We start from the raw sequence: 21,517 nt of genomic DNA on the forward strand, positions 1-21,517 counted from the left end.
CACAAGTCGGTGATACCATAAGTCGGGGAAGTGCTTCACAAGTCGGTGCCACTTCATAGTGTTCACGAGTCGGTGACGCTAGATGGTAATTCACAAGTCAATGATACCATAAGTCGGGAAAGTGATTCACAAGTCAGTGACACTTCATAGTGTTCACAAGTCGGTGACACTAGGTGGTGCTTCACGAGTCGGTGATGCCACATGGCGTTCAGAAGTCGGTGACCCATAACTCCATAAGTATAGAGGGTGATTCGCAAGTCGGTGACACCCTTTGGTGATTCACAAGTCGGTGACACCTTATGATGAGTCACGAGTCGGTGACATCATACGAGTGAGACTCGACGTTATTGGTCATCTACAAGTCGATAGTGCCATAGCGGGTATTGAATTGTTATGTTTATGCATTGTTATGATGTAGTATATTATTGTGGCAGTTTATATACTAACGTTGTTGCTAGTTGTATGTTTGGTGATGCTAGCTCATTTATACGTTTGTTTGCATGGTATTTATAAGTGGATGCGTGTAGGTAAATTACATATGTATATGTATAAGTATTGCATTCACTAAGCATTAGCTTACCCTCTCGTTGTTTACATTTTTAGGTACGGAAGCGGATTTGGCAAGGGTATGCTTGGGATTTAGATGATTTCCCCTTTTGATGCTTGCATGGATTATTTTTGGCTTCGACTTAGGATTGGGTAGTTTATCCCCAAACATCATGCTCGTAGTTGTGTTTGGAACTTAAACTCATGTAGTCGAAAACTTGTATTTTGTACGAAAGTCGTAAAACGGCCGATGTGGGCCCGGTTTCGTAAAACTTGTTTTATTATTGAAACGTGTTAGTTTTACATATTATAAAATGTTGGGAAAAGCGTTTAGCCTAAAAGTGTCTGGAAGTGTGAGATCTTTTAACGAAAATCGGATATTTTGGACAGCGAGCTGCCAGACCCTGTGTACGCCGCGCACACAAGGGGCTGCGCGCCGCGCACCCTACCTATAATACAAAAAAAAAATATTTCGCGTATTTCGGTTGGATAACGGGTTGGGTTGTTACAAAGTTGTACACGAAATTTGTGCCTACACATCTCCAGCTTGCTGATATCTTCACAAAGAGTTTGCTGAGACCTTTGTTTGAGTCTTTTCGTTCCAAGCTTCAAGTTGGCCCGCCACCTATTCGCTTGAGGGGGGTATTAAAGGTGATCTTGGTCACCAAGTCACACCGAGACTTAGGCAACAAGAATGTGTATTTATGTATTAAATTTATTTCCTTTTGTATTTATTTGTATCCATATTTCATTCCTTGTAATATCAATAAATAGTGGAATACAAAACTCTAAAGGGTGTGGGATTTTAACCCTAATAATAGGTATTGTTTGATTATGAATTAGTGATAGGTGTGGTGCTGATGTGACGCTATTGTACTGTTTAAAAACATATTCGTGCTAAATAAGACATAAAACATGGGATTCTTAGACTTGATACAGCTTGATTCCAAAATTAACGATGGTTCGGTCCGTAATCCACTCTTTAACAACTCTCTAAAGTAGACCACATGTACACCATTGCATTTGCATATACTATATGTATATTAGGATAGTTTCATTGCACCATTATTCCACACAATCCACTTAATCATATTATTACATATTACCATGGAATTGTAAGGTTAACTACCCACTTATTTTAAACAAATCAGCCCAAACTCACAGGCTCACAACTTTTGTCAATCGACGTCTTAACAGCATCCAACACAAACTGTGTCATTCGACTCAGAGACGGCCACTTTTTCTCAGTCAAAGAACCATCATTCTTGATACTTATAACCAACCTTGAGAATTCAGTAACCATAAGAGCTTCCTGTGGAAGATCATTCACAACAGTATGCTGACTAGGCAAAGGGCCCCATCCGGTTACCAAATCATTGGACCCAGTTTTTGTTGCAGTAGTAAACGAACCTTGCTTCTCTTCGATAGGGATAACAAAGCCATTTATATGCAAACTACCTTTTGTCCCGGAAGCTGTTGTAGTCATGCTCAAGTTTTCAAGAAACGAGCAACGAAAAGTTGCCGTTATCCCGCCTTCTCATTGTAAAGCGGCCCCACAGGATACAATAACTCCGGCCTTGTTAAAAATGGTTCCTAGTAGAGCAGTAACCAATTTGGGGAGATGGAAATCGTTTGCCATAAAATTGCCCTAACGCATTACCATCCTACGTTTCCAAGTGCACCAAGAGCATCAAGGTCGGGCTTTATACGGATATTATTTTCGAGGAAGTCGGTATCATCAGTAAAGGTAAAGACGGCATGAACCTGCAACATATTCAAAGTTTCACATTAGTTTATCTGATGATGTGTCATTTTAACAAAAACGTTGTGTTACCCCGAAGGGCTGATGCCAAGCTTTTATCTCAACCAGAAACCCAACCATGTGTCAGGCTCGAGATTCGAACCTGTGACCATCTTTACAAAATCTTCCACATGGTGCGGCCACAAGTATTAAAGGCACGGGTACATGTACGATAGAGCTACAAGCTCGTCGGTTCCCATTTATTTAAGAATGGGTCAAACTAGAACACGTTTCATTTCAAACATGTAAAACAAAAGGCTTAACAGGAACATGTCAAACCATTACAAGATAGCCTAGTGGTTGGGTCTTGATATCTTCACAAGCGGTCGCGGAATCAAATTCAATAGTAGCATATTTAGGGGTGGCCAGCATGGGATAACCCGTTTTAGGCCGCGTACATCTTAACAAGGAAAACTTTATCCGTTCACATGTTTACCCATTTTCCTTGACAACAAGTCAAAGAAATTAAACTAGTTAAGCTACGAATAAAAAATGGATAAAAAAAAAAATTGTTGTACAACCCATCCCGAACGACCCATTTTGATCCAATCAGCAATGTAACCCTTTTTATCATCACTTTTTTGGCCCGTTAGGCAACTTGGCCATTTTGCTATCTTTAAGTTTAATATAGCAATTGCGATATAAAAACTGAGAAGTAAGTTCTTTTGCGATATAAGCACGGACTCATAAAACTAGTTTTAAATAAAATAAAACATCACACGCAATTAATTTTTAATCACCCAGAAAATTGTTAGAAATCGGGCATGAATTGACTGCCGGATTCGTTCTTGAATCGTGTAATCACTATCTCTATAAATTATTTCGACCCTACGATTGCCACGGTTGCACGAAATCTTTACAGGGATCAAACAAGAATGCAATCGGTGTTTTGGGCAACGAAATCACTGATCAAATTGTTAGAGAATATGTGTGTGTTTCTGTTGGTTTGATGAATGTAGAATGAATAAACAAAAAACGTCCATAAACTGATATAGGATAATAGTTAAACCGAAAGGGTGTAACCCTTCAATTTTGGCGGGAAAGTCGGTTATACCAAAAGGCATACCTGTTCGCTGACACTTATTCGAGCCCCGCGAGGGGCGCTGCCCCCTCGACCCCTTCCCTCTCACCTGGGAGCGGGACCCCAGCCAGGGGCGCTGCCCCTTGGACCCCGCCAGGGGCGCTGCCTCTTGGACGCCGGAAGGGGGCGCAGCCCCCTTGACCCTCGCATTTTGCGCGACAGTTAGCAGCCAACTCTTATGGGCGTGTACTCCACACTCTCCGAACCCATTGGTAAGTATAGCTAGCTAACACCTGCATTCAAGTAAATCATAAAAAACTAAAATGTACGTTGGATGACACTAAAATCACCAACAAATCCCCCCCATTTTAGTGTAATCCTTGATTTACTAAAATAACTAAACAAACAGAACAAACTAATGCATAAATGGAAATGTTCGTGAAGAATTGAATTTCCATTTAGTATAATATTTACGAGAATTCGAAAATCAGGGTGTTCACGAGGAATTGAACCCTTCAATTCATATGAAAACTATAAAATAATATACACATCAGTTTCTTACGAATCCCTAAGACAATCTTGACACTACTATAAGCCATGTGTCCCAATCCTTTAGTGAACATATTGGCAGCTAAGTCCAAAGCTCCATTGAAGCGGCAAAACTTCATGCTCACATAGATAGTCCTTTTACATCTTGCACCTGCATATGCAATTTTTCAAAAGAACTATTAAGAAGAATAACTTCAACCTAACTCAACTTGCAGGTCTAAACACATATTTTGGGATCAGAATTTTATGTGTTTCAATCTTCAGAAAGTAAGCTTACCTCATTGAATTCAGCTTCTAGCATTGTACTAGAAGGGAATTGGGCGTCTCACTTTGGAAGATCTATGTGGACTTCAATCCCACTCCAATAGCCGACTTGTGCACTAAGTCTCGGGCTAACGCTTTTTTCAAGTGATCCGCTAAGTTTTGTTGTGATCTAACGAAACTTACGGATATCACTCCATGTGAAATAAGCTCGCGAACCATACTGTGTCTAACACCTAAGTGTCTAGACTTTCCATTGTACATTTGGCTATAAGCCTTAGCCAAAGTAGCTTCACTATCACAACGAATGGAAATAGGAGATATTGGCTTTGGCTACAAAGGAATTTCATGAATCAGATTCCTCAACCAATCAGCTTCCTTACCAGCTGCAGCTAAAGCTACAAATTCAGACTCCATGGTTGAATTTGTAATGCATGTTTGCTTCTTAGAAGCACATGATATAACACCTCCTCCAAGTAGGAATATCCAACCAGTCGTAGATGAATGATCTTCAACGTTGGTTATCCAACTTGCATCTGAATATCCTTCTAATACTGAAGGGAACCCATTATAAGTGATACCATAATCCATAGTACCCTTTAAATACTTCAATACTCTAACCACAGCACGCCAATGAGTAGCATTCGGATTACTAGTAAACCTACTCAGTTTTCCCACTATGAAAGCAATATCGGGGCGTGTGCTTGTCATAACATACATCAAACATCCAATTGCTCGAGAGTATTCAAACTGTGATACACCTTTACCCGAATGGGGCATAAGCTTCAAAGTTGTATCAACGGGAGTATTCAAGGGAGAACATTGATCACACTTGAAACGTTTCAGAATCTTCTCAATATAATGAGATTGTGTGATCGTGATACCTCTATTATCCCTTTTAATCCTTATGCCTAGGATTACATCCGCCACTCCCATGTCCTTCATGAAGAACTTCGAAGATAAAAACTCCTTTGTTCTATCAACTTGATCTTGGTCAGTACCAAAGATCAACATGTCATCCACGTATAAGCAAATGATCACACCTTTTCCGGAGTGATCGAATTTGCTATATACACATTTTTCAGATTGATTTAGTACAAAACCATTAGACAACACCACATCATCAAACTTTTGATGCCACTGCTTGGGAGCTTGTTTCAGCCCGTACAATGATTTAACCAACTTGCACACCTTATGCTCTTGTCCTGGCATAACAAACCCTTCTGGTTGTCTCATATACACTTCCTCTTCCAAATCACCATTCAGAATGCTGTTTTGACATCCATTTGATGGATCACTAGATCATACATAGCTGCAAGTGCTATTAACAATCTAATAGTAGTGATACGAGCAACAGGAGCATATGTATCGAAATAATCAATACCCTCCTTTTGTTTAAAGCCTTGGATGACCAATCTAGCTTTAAACTTATCAATTGTGCCATCAACTTTCATCTTCTTCTTAAAGATCCACTTGTTTCCTAAAGGTTTGCATCCCGGTGGTAAATCTGTTAATACCCAAGTATTATTCTCCAAAATAGAACTCATCTCGTCGTCAATTGATTCTTTCCAAAAAGCAATGTCACGAGATTTCATAGCCTCATCAAAGGTTCTAGGATCATCATCTATACTATAACAGTAAGACAATTGTGATTTAACACAATCTCTCGATCCTTCAACTAAGTAAAGTTGAAAATCAGTGTAGTGACCCGAACTTTTCCATGTTTATATATATATTAAATGAAATTGTTATTTACATGATTAAGTGTTTCCAACATGTTAAGCAATCAAACTTGTTAAGACTTGATTAATTGAAATAGGTTTCATATAGACAATTGACCACCCATGTTGACCGGTGATTCACGAACGTTAAAACTTGTAAAAACTATACGATGACATATATATGGTTATATATATAGTTAACATGATTTTATTATAAGTATGTATCTCATTAGGTATTTTAACAATGAGTTATATACATAAAAATGAGACTATTAATTTAAGAAACTCGAAAACGATATATATAACGATTATCGTTATAACAACGTCTTACTAGGTACATATGAATCATAATAAGATATTGATACACTTGGTTAATTATGTTAAATGATAAGTAAATATATTATTAAGTGTATTAACAATGAAATATATATGTAAAAATAAGACTACTAACTTAATGATTTCGAAACGAGACATATATGTAACGATTATCGTTGTAACGACATTTAACTGTATATATATCATACTAAGATATATTATATATCATAATATAATGATAATATAACAATTTAACATCTCATTTGTTATAATAAACAACGGGTTAACAACATTCAACAAGATCGTTAACCTAAAGGTTTCAAAACAACATTTACATGTAACGACTAACGATGACTTAACGACTCAGTTAAAATGTATATACATGTAGTGTTTTAATATGTATTCATACACTTTTGAAAGACTTCAAGACACTTATCAAAATACTTCTACTTAACAAAAATGCTTACAATTACATCCTCGTTCAGTTTCATCAACAATTCTACTCGTATGCACCCGTATTCGTACTCGTACAATACACAGCTTTTAGATGTATGTACTATTGGTATATACACTCCAATGATCAGCTCTTAGCAGCCCATGTGAGTCACCTAACACATGTGGGAACCATCATTTGGCAACTAGCATGAAATATCTCATAAAATTACAAAAATATGAGTAATCATTCATGACTTATTTACATGAAAACAAAATTACATATCCTTTATATCTAATCCATACACCAACAACCAAAAACACCTACAAACACTTTCATTCTTCAATTTTCTTCATCTAATTGATCTCTTTCAAGTTCTATCTTCAAGTTCTAAGTGTTCTTCATAAATTCCAAAAGTTCTAGTTTCATAAAATCAAGAATACTTCCATGATTGCAAGTTTACTTCCAAGTTTTCTAAATTCATTCCAAGTAATCATCCAAGATCAAGAAACCTTTGTTACTTACAGTAGGTTATCTTTCTAATACAAGGTAATAATCATATTCAAACTTTAATTCAATTTCTATAACTATAACAATCTTATTTCGAGTGAAAATCTTACTTGAAATTGTTTTCGTGTCATGATTCTGCTTCAAGAACTTTCAAGCCATCCAAGGATCCTTTGAAGCTAGATCTATTTTTCTCATTTCCAGTAGGTTTATCCAAGGAACTTGAGGTAGTAATGATGTTCATAACATCATTCGATTCATACATATAAAGCTATCTTATTCGAAGGTTTAAACTTGTAATCACTAGAACATAGTTTAGTTAATTCTAAACTTGTTCGCAAATAAAAGTTAATCCTTCTAAATTGACTTTTAAAATCAACTAAACACATGTTATATATCTATATGATATGCTAACTTAATGATTTAAAACCTGGAAACACAAAAAACACCGTAAAACCGGATTTACGCCGTCGTAGTAACACCGCGGGCTGTTTTGGGTTAGTTAATTAAAAACTATGATAAACTTTGATTTAAAAGTTGTTATTCTGGGAAAATGATTTTTATTATGAACATGAAACTATATCCAAAAATTATGGTTAAACTCAAAGTGGAAGTATGTTTTCTAAAATGGTCATCTAGACGTCGTTCTTTCGACTGAAATGACTACCTTTACAAAAACGACTTGTAACTTATTTTTCCGACTATAAACCTATACTTTTTCTATTTAGATTCATAAAATAGAGTTCAATATGAAACCATAGCAATTTGATTCACTCAAAACGGATTTAAAATGAAGAAGTTATGGGTAAAACAAGATTGGATAATTTTTCTCATTTTAGCTACGTGAAAATTGGTAACAAATCTATTCCAACCATAACTTAATCAACTTGTATTGTATATTATGTAATCTTTGAAATGTCCCGTTCTTATTGATTAAAAACGTTCCATATTAATTGATTTCGTTGCGAGGTTTTGACCTCTATATGAGACGTTTTTCAAAGACTGCATTCATTTTAAAACAAACCATAACCTTTATTTCATCAATAAAGGTTTAAAAACCTTTACGTAGATTATCAAATAATGATAATCTAAAATATCCTGTTTACACACGACCATTACATAATGGTTTACAATACAAATATGTTACAACAAAATAAGTTTCTTGAATGCAGTTTTTACACAATATCATACAAGCATGGACTCCAAATCTCGTCCTTATTTAAGTATGCGACAGCGGAAGCTCTTAATAATCACCTGAGAATAAACATGCTTAAAACGTCAACAAAAATGTTGGTGAGTTATAGGTTTAACCTATATATATTAAATCATAATAATAGACCACAAGATTTCATATTTCAATACACATCCCATACATAGAGATAAAAATCATTCATATGGTGAACACCTGGTAACCAACATTAAAAAGATGCATATATAAGAATATCCCCATCATTCCGGGACACCCTTCGGATATGATATAAATTTCGAAGTACTAAAGCATCCGGTACTTTGGATGGGGCTTGTTGGGCCCGATAGATCTATCTTTAGGATTCGCGTCAATTAGGGTGTCTGTTCCCTAATTCTTAGATTACCAGACTTAATAAAAAGGGGCATATTCGATTTCGATAATTCAACCATAGAATGTAGTTTCACGTACTTGTGTCTATTTTGTAAATCATTTATAAAACCTGCATGTATTCTCATCCCAAAAATATTAGATTTTAAAAGTGGGACTATAACTCACTTTCACAGATTTTTACTTCGTCGGGAAGTAAGACTTGGCCACTGGTTGATTCACGAACCTATAACAATATATACATATATATCAAAGTATGTTCAAAATATATTTACAACACTTTTAATATATTTTGATGTTTTAAGTTTATTAAGTCAGCTGTCCTCGTTAGTAACCTACAACTAGTTGTCCACAGTTAGATGTACAGAAATAAATCGATAAATATTATCTTGAATCAATCCACGACCCAGTGTATACGTATCTCAGTATTGATCACAACTCAAACTATATATATTTTGGAATCAACCTCAACCCTGTATAGCTAACTCCAACATTCACATATAGAGTGTCTATGGTTGTTCTGAAATATATATAGATGTGTCGACATGATAGGTCGAAACATTGTATACGTGTCTATGGTATCTCAAGATTACATAATATACAATACAAGTTGATTAAGTTATGGTTGGAATAGATTTGTTACCAATTTTCACGTAGCTAAAATGAGAAAAATTATCCAATCTTGTTTTACCCATAACTTCTTCATTTTAAATCCGTTTTGAGTGAATCAAATTGCTATGGTTTCATATTGAACCCTATTTTATGAATCTAAACAGAAAAAGTATAGGTTTATAGTCGGAAAAATAAGTTACAAGTCGTTTTTGTAAAGGTAGTCATTTCAGTCGAAAGAACGACGTCTAGATGACCATTTTAGAAAACATACTTCCACTTTGAGTTTAACCATAATTTTTGGATATAGTTTCATGTTCATAATAAAAATCATTTTCTCAGAATAACAACTTTTAAATCAAAGTTTATCATAGTTTTTAATTAACTAACCCAAAACAGCCCGCGGTGTTACTACGACGGCGTAAATCCGGTTTTACGGTGTTTTTCGTGTTTCCAGGTTTTAAATCATTAAGTTAGCATATCATATAGATATAGAACATGTGTTTAGTTTATTTTAAAAGTCAAGTTAGAAGGATTAACTTTTGTTTGCGAACAAGTTTAGAATTAACTAAACTATGTTCTAGTGATTACAAGTTTAAACCTTCGAATAAGATAGCTTTATATGTATGAATCGAATGATGTTATGAACATCATTACTACCTTAAGTTCCTTGGATAAACCTACTGGAAAAGAGAAAAATGGATCTAGCTTCAATGGATCCTTGGATGGCTCGAAGTTCTTGAAGCAGAATCATGACACGAAAACAAGTTCAAGTAAGATCATCACTTGAAATAAGATTGTTATAGTTATAGAAATTGAACCAAAGTTTGAATATGATTATTACCTTGTATTAGAATGATAACCTACTGTAAGAAACAAAGATTTCTTGAGGTTGGATGATCACCTTACAAGATTGGAAGTGAGCTAGCAAACTTGAAAGTATTCTTGATTTTATGAAACTAGAACTTTTGGAATTTATGAAGAACACTTAGAACTTGAAGATAGAACTTGAGAGAGATCAATTAGATGAAGAAAATTGAAGAATGAAAGTGTTTGTAGGTGTTTTTGGTCGTTGGTGTATGGATTAGATATAAAGGATATGTTATTTTGTTTTCATGTAAATAAGTCATGAATGATTACTCATATTTTTGTAATTTTATGAGATATTTCATGCTAGTTGCCAAATGATGGTTCGCACATGTGTTAGGTGACTCACATGGGCTGCTAAGAGCTGATCATTGGAGTGTATATACCAATAGTACATACATCTAAAAGCTGTGTATTGTACGAGTACAAATACGGGTGCATACGAGTAGAATTGTTGATGAAACTGAACGAGGATGTAATTGTAAGCATTTTTGTTAAGTAGAAGTATTTTGATAAGTGTCTTGAAGTCTTTCAAAAGTGTATGAATACATATTAAAACACTACATGTATATACATTTTAACTGAGTCGTTAAGTCATCGTTAGTCGTTACATGTAAATGTTGTTTTGAAACCTTTAGGTTAACGATCTTGTTAAATGTTGTTAACCCAATGTTTATAATATCAAAAGAGATTTTAAATTATTATATTATCATGATATTATGATGTACGAATATCTCTTAATATGATATATATACATTAAATGTCGTTACAACGATAATCGTTACATATATGTCTCGTTTCAAAATCATTAAGTTAGTAGTCTTGTTTTTACATATGTAGTTCATTGTTAATATAATTAATGATATGTTTACTTATCATAATATCATGTTAACATCATATATAACGATATATATTTGTCATCATATAGTTTTTACAAGTTTTAACGTTCGTGAATCACCGGTCAACTTGGGTGGTCAATTGTCTATATGAAACCTATTTCAATTAATCAAGTCTTAACAAGTTTGATTGCTTAACATGTTGGAAACATTTAATCATGTAAATATCAATCTCAATTAATATATATAAACATAGAAAATTTCGGGTCACTACAGTACCTACCCGTTAAATAAATTTCGTCCTGAAATTTTAAGCTGTTGAAGGTGTTGACGAATCTTCTAGAAATAGATGCGGGTATTTCTTCTTCATCTGATCTTCACGCTCCCAGGTGAACTCGGGTCCTCTACGAGCATTCCATCGAACCTTAACAATTGGTATCTTGTTTTGCTTAAGTCTTTTAACCTCACGATCCATTATTTCGACGGGTTCTTCGATGAATTGAAGTTTTTCGTTGATTTGGATTTCATCTAACGAAATAGTGAGATCTTCTTTAGTAAAACATTTCTTCAAATTCGAGACGTGGAAAGTGTTATGTACAGCCACGAGTTGTTGAGGTAACTCAAGTCGGTAAGCTACTGGTCCGACACGATCAATAATCTTGAATGGTCCAATATACCTTGGATTTAATTTCCCTCGTTTACCAAATCGAACAACGCCTTTCCAAGGTGCAACTTTAAGCATGACCATCTCTCCAATTTCAAATTCTATATCTTTTCTTTTAATGTCAGCGTAGCTCTTTTGTCGACTTTGGGCGGTTTTCAACCGTTGTTGAATTTGGATGATCTTCTCGGTAGTTTCTTGTATAATCTCCGGACCCGTAATCTGTCTATCCCCCACTTCACTCCAACAAATCGGAGACCTGCACTTTCTACCATAAAGTGCTTCAAACGGCGCCATCTCAATGCTTGAATGGTAGCTGTTGTTGTAGGAAAATTCTACTAACGGTAGATGTCGATCCCAACTGTTTCCGAAATCAATAACACATGCTCGTAGCATGTCTTCAAGCGTTTGTATCGTCCTTTCGCTCTGCCCATCAGTTTGTGGATGATAGGCAGTACTCATGTCTAGACGAGTTCCTAATGCTTGCTGTAATGTCTGCCAGAATCTTGAAATAAATCTGCCATCCCTATCAGAGATAATAGAGATTGGTATTCCATGTCTGGAGATGACTTCCTTCAAATACATTCGTGCTAACTTCTCCATCTTGTCATCTTCTCTTATTGGCAGGAAGTGTGCTGATTTGGTGAGACGATCAACTATTACCCAAATAGTATCAAAACCACTTGCAGTCCTTGGCAATTTAGTGATGAAATCCATGGTAATGTTTTCCCATTTCCATTCCGGGATTTTGGGTTGTTGAAGTAGACCTGATGGTTTCTGATACTCAGCTTTGACCTTAGAACACGTCAAACATTCTCCTACGTATTTAGCAACATCGGCTTTCATACCGGCCACCAAAAATGTTTCTTGAGATCCTTGTACATCTTCCCCGTTCTATGATGTATTGAGTATCTGGTTTTATGAGCTTCTCTAAGTACCATTTCTCTCATATCTCCAAATTTTGGTACCCAAATCCTTTCAGCCCTATACCGGGTTCCGTCTTCCCGAATATTAAGATGCTTCTCCGATCCTTTGGGTATTTCATCCTTTAAATTTCCCTCTTTTAAAACTCCTTGTTGCGCCTCCTTTATTTGAGTAGTAAGGTTATTATGAATCATTATATTCATAGATTTTACTCGAATGGGTTCTCTGTCCTTCCTGCTCAAGGCATCGGCTACCACATTTGCCTTCCCCGGGTGGTAACGAATCTCAAAGTCGTAATCATTCAATAATTCAATCCACCTACGCTGCCTCATATTCAGTTGTTTCTGATTAAATATGTGTTGAAGACTTTTGTGGTCGGTATATATAATACTTTTAACCCCATATAAGTAGTGCCTCCAAGTCTTTAATGCAAAAACAACTGCGCCTAATTCCAAATCATGCGTCGTATAATTTTGTTCATGAATCTTCAATTGTCTAGACGCATAAGCAATCACCTTCGTTCATTGCATTAATACACAACCGAGACCTTGCTTTGATGCGTCACAATAAATCACAAAATCATCATTCCCTTTAGGCAATGACAATATAGGTGCCGTAGTTAGCTTTTTCTTCAATAACTGAAACGCTTTCTCTTGTTCATCATTCCATTCAAATTTCTTCCCTTTATGCATTAATGCAGTCAAGGGTTTTGCTATTCTGGAAAAGTCTTGGATGAACCTTCTGTAGTAACCAGCTAGTCCTAAAAACTGGCGTATGTGTTTCGGAGTTTTCGGGGTTTCCCACTTTTCAACAGTTTCTATCTTTGCCGGATCCACCTTAATACCTTCTTTGTTCACTATGTGACCGAGGAATTGAACTTCTTCCAACCAAAATGCACACTTTAAAAACTTAGCGTACAATTCTTCCTTCCTCAATACTTCTAACACCTTTCTCAAATGTTCACCGTGTTCTTGGTCATTCTTTGAGTAAATAAGTATGTCATCAATGAAAACAATGACAAACTTGTCAAGGTATGGTCCACACACTCGGTTCATAAGGTCCATGAACACAGCTGGTGCATTAGTTAAACCAAATGGCATGACCATAAACTCGTAATGACCGTAACGTGTTCTGAAAGCAGTCTTTGGAATATCATCTTCTTTCACCCGCATTTGATGATACCCGGAACGTAAGTCAATCTTTGAATAAACAGACGAGCCTTGTAGTTGATCAAATAAGTCGTCAATTCTCGGTAGTGGGTAGCGGTTCTTGATGGTAAGTTTGTTCAACTCTCGGTAGTTGATACACAACCTGAATGTACCATCTTTCTTCTTGACAAACAAAAAGGAGCTCCCCACGGTGATGTGCTTGGTCGAATGAAACCACGCTCTAAAAGTTCTTGTAATTGGCTTTGCAGTTCTTTCATCTCGCTGGGTGCGAGTCTGTAAGGAGCACGAGCTATTGGTGCAGCTCCTGGTACAAGATCTATTTGAAATTCAACGGATCGATGTGGGGGTAATCCCGGTAATTCTTTCGGAAATACATCGGGAAATTCTTTTGCAATGGGAACATCATTGATGCTCTTTTCTTCAGTTTGTACTTTCTCGACGTGTGCTAGAACAGCATAGCAACCTTTTCTTATTAGTTTTTGTGCCTTCAAATTACTAATAAGATGTAGCTTCGTGTTGCCCATTTCTCCGAACACCATTAAGGGTTTTCCTTTTTCTCGTATAATGCGAATTGCATTTTTGTAACAAACGATCTCTGCTTTCACTTCTTTCAACCAGTCCATACCGATTATCACATCAAAACTCCCTAACTCTACTGGTATCAAATCAATCTTAAATGTTTCGCTAACCAGTTTAATTTCTCGATTCCGACATATATTATCTGCTGAAATTAATTTACCATTTGCTAATTCGAGTAAAAATTTACTATCCAAAGGCGTCAATGGACAACTTAATTTAGCACAAAAATCTCTACTCATATAGCTTCTATCCGCACCCGAATCAAATAAAACGTAAGCAGATTTATTGTCAATAAGAAACGTACCCGTAACAAGCACCGGGTCTTCTTGTGCCTCTGCCGCATTAATATTGAAAACTCTTCCGCGGCCTTGTCCATTCGTGTTCTCCTGGTTCGGGCAATTTCTAATAATGTGGCCCGGTTTTCCACATTTATAACAAACTACATTGGCATAACTTGCTCCGACACTACTTGCTCCACCATTACTCGTTCCGACACCATTTGTTCCTTTCGTTCTATTAACCCCTGGTCCGTAGACCTCACACTTCACCGCGCTATGACCATTTCTTTTACACTTGTTGCAAAATTTGGTGCAGAACCCCGAGTGATACTTTTCACACCTTTGGCATAGCTGCTTCTGATTGTTGTTGTTATTGCGGTTATTATTGTTGTTGGGATGATTGTTGTAGTTGATGTTGTTGTTGTTGTTGTTGTTGTTGGGCCGTTTGTTGTAGTTGCGATTGATGTTGTGATTGTTGGGATAATTGTTGCGATTATTGTTGTAATTGCTGTTGTTGTTGTTTTGGTGATTCTTATCACCGTTTTCCTCCCACTTTCTTTTGACTTGCTTTACATTGGCCTCTTCAGCAGTCTGTTCTTTAATTCTTTCTTCAATCTGGTTCACTAGTTTATGAGCCATTCTACATGCCTGTTGTATGGAGGCGGGCTCGTGTGAACTTATATCTTCTTGGATTCTTTCCGGTAATCCTTTCACAAACGCGTCGATCTTCTCTTCCTCATCTTCGAATGCTCCCGGACACAATAGGCACAATTCTGTGAATCGTCTTTCGTACGTGGTAATATCAAATCCTTGGGTTCGTAACCCTCTAAGTTCTGTCTTGAGCTTATTGACCTCGGTTCTAGGACGGTACTTCTCGTTCATCAAGTGCTTGAATGCTGACCACGGTAGTGCGTACGCATCGTCTTGTCCCACTTGCTCTAGATAGGTATTCCACCATGTTAACGCAGAACCTGTGAAGGTATGCGTAGCGTACTTCACTTTGTCCTCTTCAGTACACTTACTTATGGCAAACACCGATTCGACCTTCTCGGTCCACCGTTTCAATCCGATCGGTCCTTCGGTTCCATCAAATTCCAAAGGTTTGTAGGCAGTAAATTCTTTGTAGGTGCATCCTACACGATTTCCTGTACTACTAGATCCAAGGTTATTGTTGGTATGTAGCGCTGCCTGTACTGCGGCTATGTTTGAAGCTAGAAAAGTACGGAATTCCTCTTCATTCATATTCACGGTGTGTCGAGTAGTCGGTGCCATTTCCTTCAAAATAGTCAAATGGAACAAGTTAATCATACAGAATATTAAGAGTAGTTAATAGTATTTCGTAGCATAATATGAACTCATTTATAAAAGCTTTTTCTTCATATTAGCGTTTTATAAGTTTAAATTCGGGTAGTACCTACCCGTTAAGTTCATACTTAGTAGCTAATATACAATTCAACTACTACAATTCTATATGAAAAACTGATTATAATAATATTTCGCGTTCAAACTTTTACACAATATTTTACAAACTTACAATACAGCTTATTTTACATATAGCATGAAATATAGCACACAATAAATTTGATACAAGATGGTTATGAAGATAATTCTAGCTAGTACACAAGTCGTTCAGCAAAGGCAATAAAGACACGTAATTCATACGTCCAGAAACAAGTCATGCATTCTGGTTTTACTAGGATTACTTCCCATCCTTGGTCTTGTGGAACATAACCGTTATGGCTGTTGATAAGACAGCGTGTTGTAACGTCGTCAAAGGGGCGAGGGTTACGTAATGTCCAACAGTCCCGTAACAATCTAAAAACCTCATTTCTTACCCCAATTACCGACTCCGTCACTTGTGGGAACGTTTTGTTTAATAGTTGTAGCTCGATGTTCTTGTTCTCACTTTGGTGAGAAGCGAACATTACTAATCCGTAAGCATAACATGTTTCTTTATATTGCATGTTAGCCGCTTTTTCTAAATCACGAAGTCCAATATTCGGATATATTGAGTCAAAATAATTTCTTAACCCATTGCGTAAAATAGCATTTGGGTTCCCCGCAATATATGCGTCAAAGTAAACACATCGTAACTTATGGATTTCCCAATGTGATATCCCCCATCTTTCGAACGAAAGCCTTTTATAAACCAAGGCATTCTTGGAACGTTCTTCGAATGTCTTACAAACTGATCTCGCCTTAAATAGTTGTGCCGAAGAATTCTGACCGACTCTAGACAAGATTTCGTCAATCATGTCTCCGGGTAGGTCTCTTAAAATATTGGGTTGTCTATCCATTTTGTGTTTTTATACTGTAAAATAGACAAGAGTTAGATTCATAAAAAAAATACTTATTAATACAAGCAATTTTTACATATATCATAAAGCATAAGCACACTATATTACGTATATTACACCACACGAATACAACTATCTTATTCCGACTCGCTTGTTTCTTCTTCTTCGGTTTTGGTTCGTTTTGCCAAGTTTCTAGGGATATATGATGTTCCCCTAATACGAGCCATCGTAATCCACATTGGTTTAGAAAAACCTGGTGGTTTAGAGGTTCCCGGGTCATTGTTACAACTTAAGGACTTCGGGGGTTGACGATACATATAAAGTTCATCGGGGTTGGAATTAGATTTCTCTATTTTTATGCCCTTTCCCTTATTATTTTCTTTTGCCTTTTTAAATTCAGTTGGGGTAATTTCTATAACATCATCGGAATTCTCGTCGGAATCCGATTCATCGGAGAATTGGTAATCCTCCCAATATTTTGCTTTCTTGGCGGAAACACCATTGACCATAATTAACCTTGGTCGGTTGGTTTAGGATTTTCTTTTACTTAACCGTTTTATTATTTCCCCCACCGGTTCTATTTCTTCATCCGGTTCCGATTCTTCTTCTGGTTCCGATTCTTCTTCCGGTTCCGATTCTTCTTCCGGTTCCTCTTCGGGAACTTGTGAATCAGTCCACGAATCATTCAAATTACATTTGACTCTTCATTATTATTAGGTGAGTCAATGGGACTTGTTCTAGAGGTAGACATCTATCACATAATATCAAACGCGTTAAGAGATTAATATATCACATAATATTCACATGTTAAAAATATATAGTTTCCAACAAAATTTGTTAAGCAATCATTTTTCAAGTAAACACGGTCGAAGTCCAGACTCACTAATGCATCCTAACAAACTCGATAAGACACACTAATGCAAAATTCTGGTTCTCTAAGACCAACGCTCGGATACCAACTGAAATGTCCCGTTCTTATTGATTAAAAACGTTCCATATTAATTGATTTCGTTGCGAGGTTTTGACCTCTATATGAGACGTTTTTCAAAGACTGCATTCATTTTAAAACAAACCATAACCTTTATTTCATCAATAAAGGTTTAAAAAGCTTTGCGTAGATTATCAAATAATGATAATCTAAAATATCCTGTTTACACACGACCATTACATAATGGTTTACAATACAAATATGTTACAACAAAATAAGTTTCTTGAATGCAGTTTTTACACAATATCATACAAGCATGGACTCCAAATCTCGTCCTTATTTAAGTATGTGACAGCGGAAGCTCTTAATAATCACCTGAGAATAAACATGCTTAAAACGTCAACAAAAATGTTGGTGAGTTATAGGTTTAACCTATATATATCAAATCATAATAATAGACCACAAGATTTCATATTTCAATACACATCCCATACATAGAGATAAAAATCATTCATATGGTGAACACCTGGTAACCGACATTAACAAGATGCATATATAAGAATATCCCCATCATTCCGGGACACCCTTCGGATATGATATAAATTTCGAAGTACTAAAGCATCTGGTACTTTGGATGGGGCTTGTTGGGCCCGATAGATCTATCTTTAGGATTCGCGTCAATTAGGGTGTCTGTTCCCTAATTCTTAGATTACCAGACTTAATAAAAAGGGGCATATTCGATTTCGATAATTCAATCATAGAATGTAGTTTCACGTACTTGTGTCTATTTTGTAAATCATTTATAAAACCTGCATGTATTCTCATCCCAAAAATATTAGATTTTAAAAGTGGGACTATAACTCACTTTCACAGATTTTTACTTCGTCGGGAAGTAAGACTTGGCCACTGGTTGATTCACGAACCTATAACAATATATACATATATATCAAAGTATGTTCAAAATATATTTACAACACTTTTAATATATTTTGATGTTTTAAGTTTATTAAGTCAGCTGTCCTCGTTAGTAACCTACAACTAGTTGTCCACAGTTAGATGTACAGAAATAAATCGATAAATATTATCTTGAATCAATCCACGACCCAGTGTATACGTATCTCAGTATTGATCACAACTCAAACTATATATATTTTGGAATCAACCTCAACCCTGTATAGCTAACTCCAACATTCACATATAGAGTGTCTATGGTTGTTCCGAAATATATATAGATGTGTCGACATGATAGGTCGAAACATTGTATACGTGTCTATGGTATCTCAAGATTACATAATATACAATACAAGTTGATTAAGTTATGGTTGGAATAGATTTGTTACCAATTTTCACGTAGCTAAAATGAGAAAAATTATCCAATCTTGTTTTACCCATAACTTCTTCATTTTAAATACGTTTTGAGTGAATCAAATTGCTATGGTTTCATATTGAACCCTATTTTATGAATCTAAACAGAAAAAGTATAGGTTTATTGTCGGAAAAATAAGTTACAAGTCATTTTTGTAAAGGTAGTCATTTCAGTCGAAAGAACGACGTCTAGATGACCATTTTAGAAAACATACTTCCACTTTGAGTTTAACCATAATTTTTGGATATAGTTTCATGTTCATAATAAAAATCATTTTCTCAGAATAACAACTTTTAAATCAAAGTTTATCATAGTTTTTAATTAACTAACCCAAAACAGCCCGCGGTGTTACTACGACGGCGTAAATCCGGTTTTACGGTGTTTTTCGTGTTTCCAGGTTTTAAATCATTAAGTTAGCATATCATATATATATAGAACATGTGTTTAGTTTATTTTAAAAGTCAAGTTAGAAGGATTAACTTTTGTTTGCGAACAAGTTTAGAATTAACTAAACTATGTTCTAGTGATTACAAGTTTAAACCTTCGAATAAGATAGCTTTATATGTATGAATCGAATGATGTTATGAACATCATTACTACCTTAAGTTCCTTGGATAAACCTACTGGAAAAGAGAAAAATGGATCTAGCTTCAATGGATCCTTGGATGGCTCGAAGTTCTTGAAGCAGAATCATGACACGAAAACAAGTTCAAGTAAGATCATCACTTGAAATAAGATTGTTATAGTTATAGAAATTGAACCAAAGTTTAAATATGATTATTAACTTGTATTAGAATGATAACCTACTATAAGAAACAAAGATTTCTTAAGGTTGGATGATCACCTTACAAGATTGGAAGTGAGCTAGCAAACTTGAAAGTATTCTTGATTTTATGAAACTAGAACTTTTGGAATTTATGAAGAACACTTAGAACTTGAAGATGGAACTTGAGAGAGATCAATTAGATGAAGAAAATTGAAGAATGAAAGTTTTTGTAGGTGTTTTTGGTCGTTGGTGTATGGATTAGATATAAAGGATATGTTATTTTGTTTTCATGTAAATAAGTCATGAATGATTACTCATATTTTTGTAATTTTATGAGATATTTCATGCTAGTTGCCAAATGATGGTTCCCACATGTGTTAGGTGACTCACATGGGCTGCTAAGAGCTGATCATTGGAGTGTATATACCAATAGTACATACATCTAAAAGCTGTGTATTGTACGAGTACGAATACGGGTGCATACGAGTAGAATTGTTGATGAAACTGAACGAGGATGTAATTGTAAGCATTTTTGTTAAGTAGAAGTATTTTGATAAGTGTCCTGAAGTCTTTCAAAAGTGTATGAATACATATTAAAACACTACATGTATATACATTTTAACTGAGTCGTTAAGTCATCGTTAGTCGTTACATGTAAATGTTGTTTTGAAACCTTTAGGTTAACGATCTTGTTAAATGTTGTTAACCCAATGTTTATAATATCAAAAGAGATTTTAAATTATTATATTATCATGATATTATGATGTACGAATATCTCTTAATATGATATATATACATTAAATGTCGTTACAACGATAATCGTTACATATATGTCTCGTTTCAAAATCATTAAGTTAGTAGTCTTGTTTTTACATATGTAGTTCATTGTTAATATAATTAATGATATGTTTACTTATCATAATATCATGTTAACTATATATATAACCATATATATGTCATCATATAGTTTTTACAAGTTTTAACGTTCGTGAATCACCGGTCAACTTGGGTGGTCAATTGTCTATATGAAACCTATTTCAATTAATCAAGTCTTAACAAGTTTGATTGCTTAACATGTTGGAAACATTTAATCATGTAAATATCAATCTCAATTAATATATATAAATATGGAAAAGTTCGGGTCACTACAATCTTGAGATACCATAGACACGTATACAATGTTTCGACCTATCATGTCGACACATCTATATATATTTCGGAACAACCATAGACACTCTATATGTGAATGTTGGAGTTAGCTATACAGGGTTGAGGTTGATTCCAAAATATATATAGTTTGAGTTGTGATCAATACTGAGATACGTATACACTGGGTCGTGGATAGATTCAAGATAATATTTATCGATTTATTTCTGTACATCTAACTGTGGACAACTAGTTGTAGGTTACTAACGATGACAGCTGACTTAATAAACTTAAAACATCAAAATATATTAAAAGTGTTGTAAATATATTTTGAACATACTTTGATATATATGTATATATT

The 21,517-nt window shown here is 35.4% G+C and overlaps 1 pseudogene; it reads right to left on the reverse strand.

Moving 5' to 3' along the window:
- Nucleotides 1-1,693: 1,693 nt before the first annotated feature.
- The window catches only part of LOC139873450 (uncharacterized oxidoreductase At4g09670-like), a 48,516-nt pseudogene continuing 28,692 nt past the window's right edge, over nt 1,694-21,517 (reverse strand).

Source organism: Rutidosis leptorrhynchoides, chromosome 10, assembly GCF_046630445.1.
Source record: "Rutidosis leptorrhynchoides isolate AG116_Rl617_1_P2 chromosome 10, CSIRO_AGI_Rlap_v1, whole genome shotgun sequence".
NCBI classification, from domain to species: domain Eukaryota; kingdom Viridiplantae; phylum Streptophyta; class Magnoliopsida; order Asterales; family Asteraceae; genus Rutidosis; species Rutidosis leptorrhynchoides.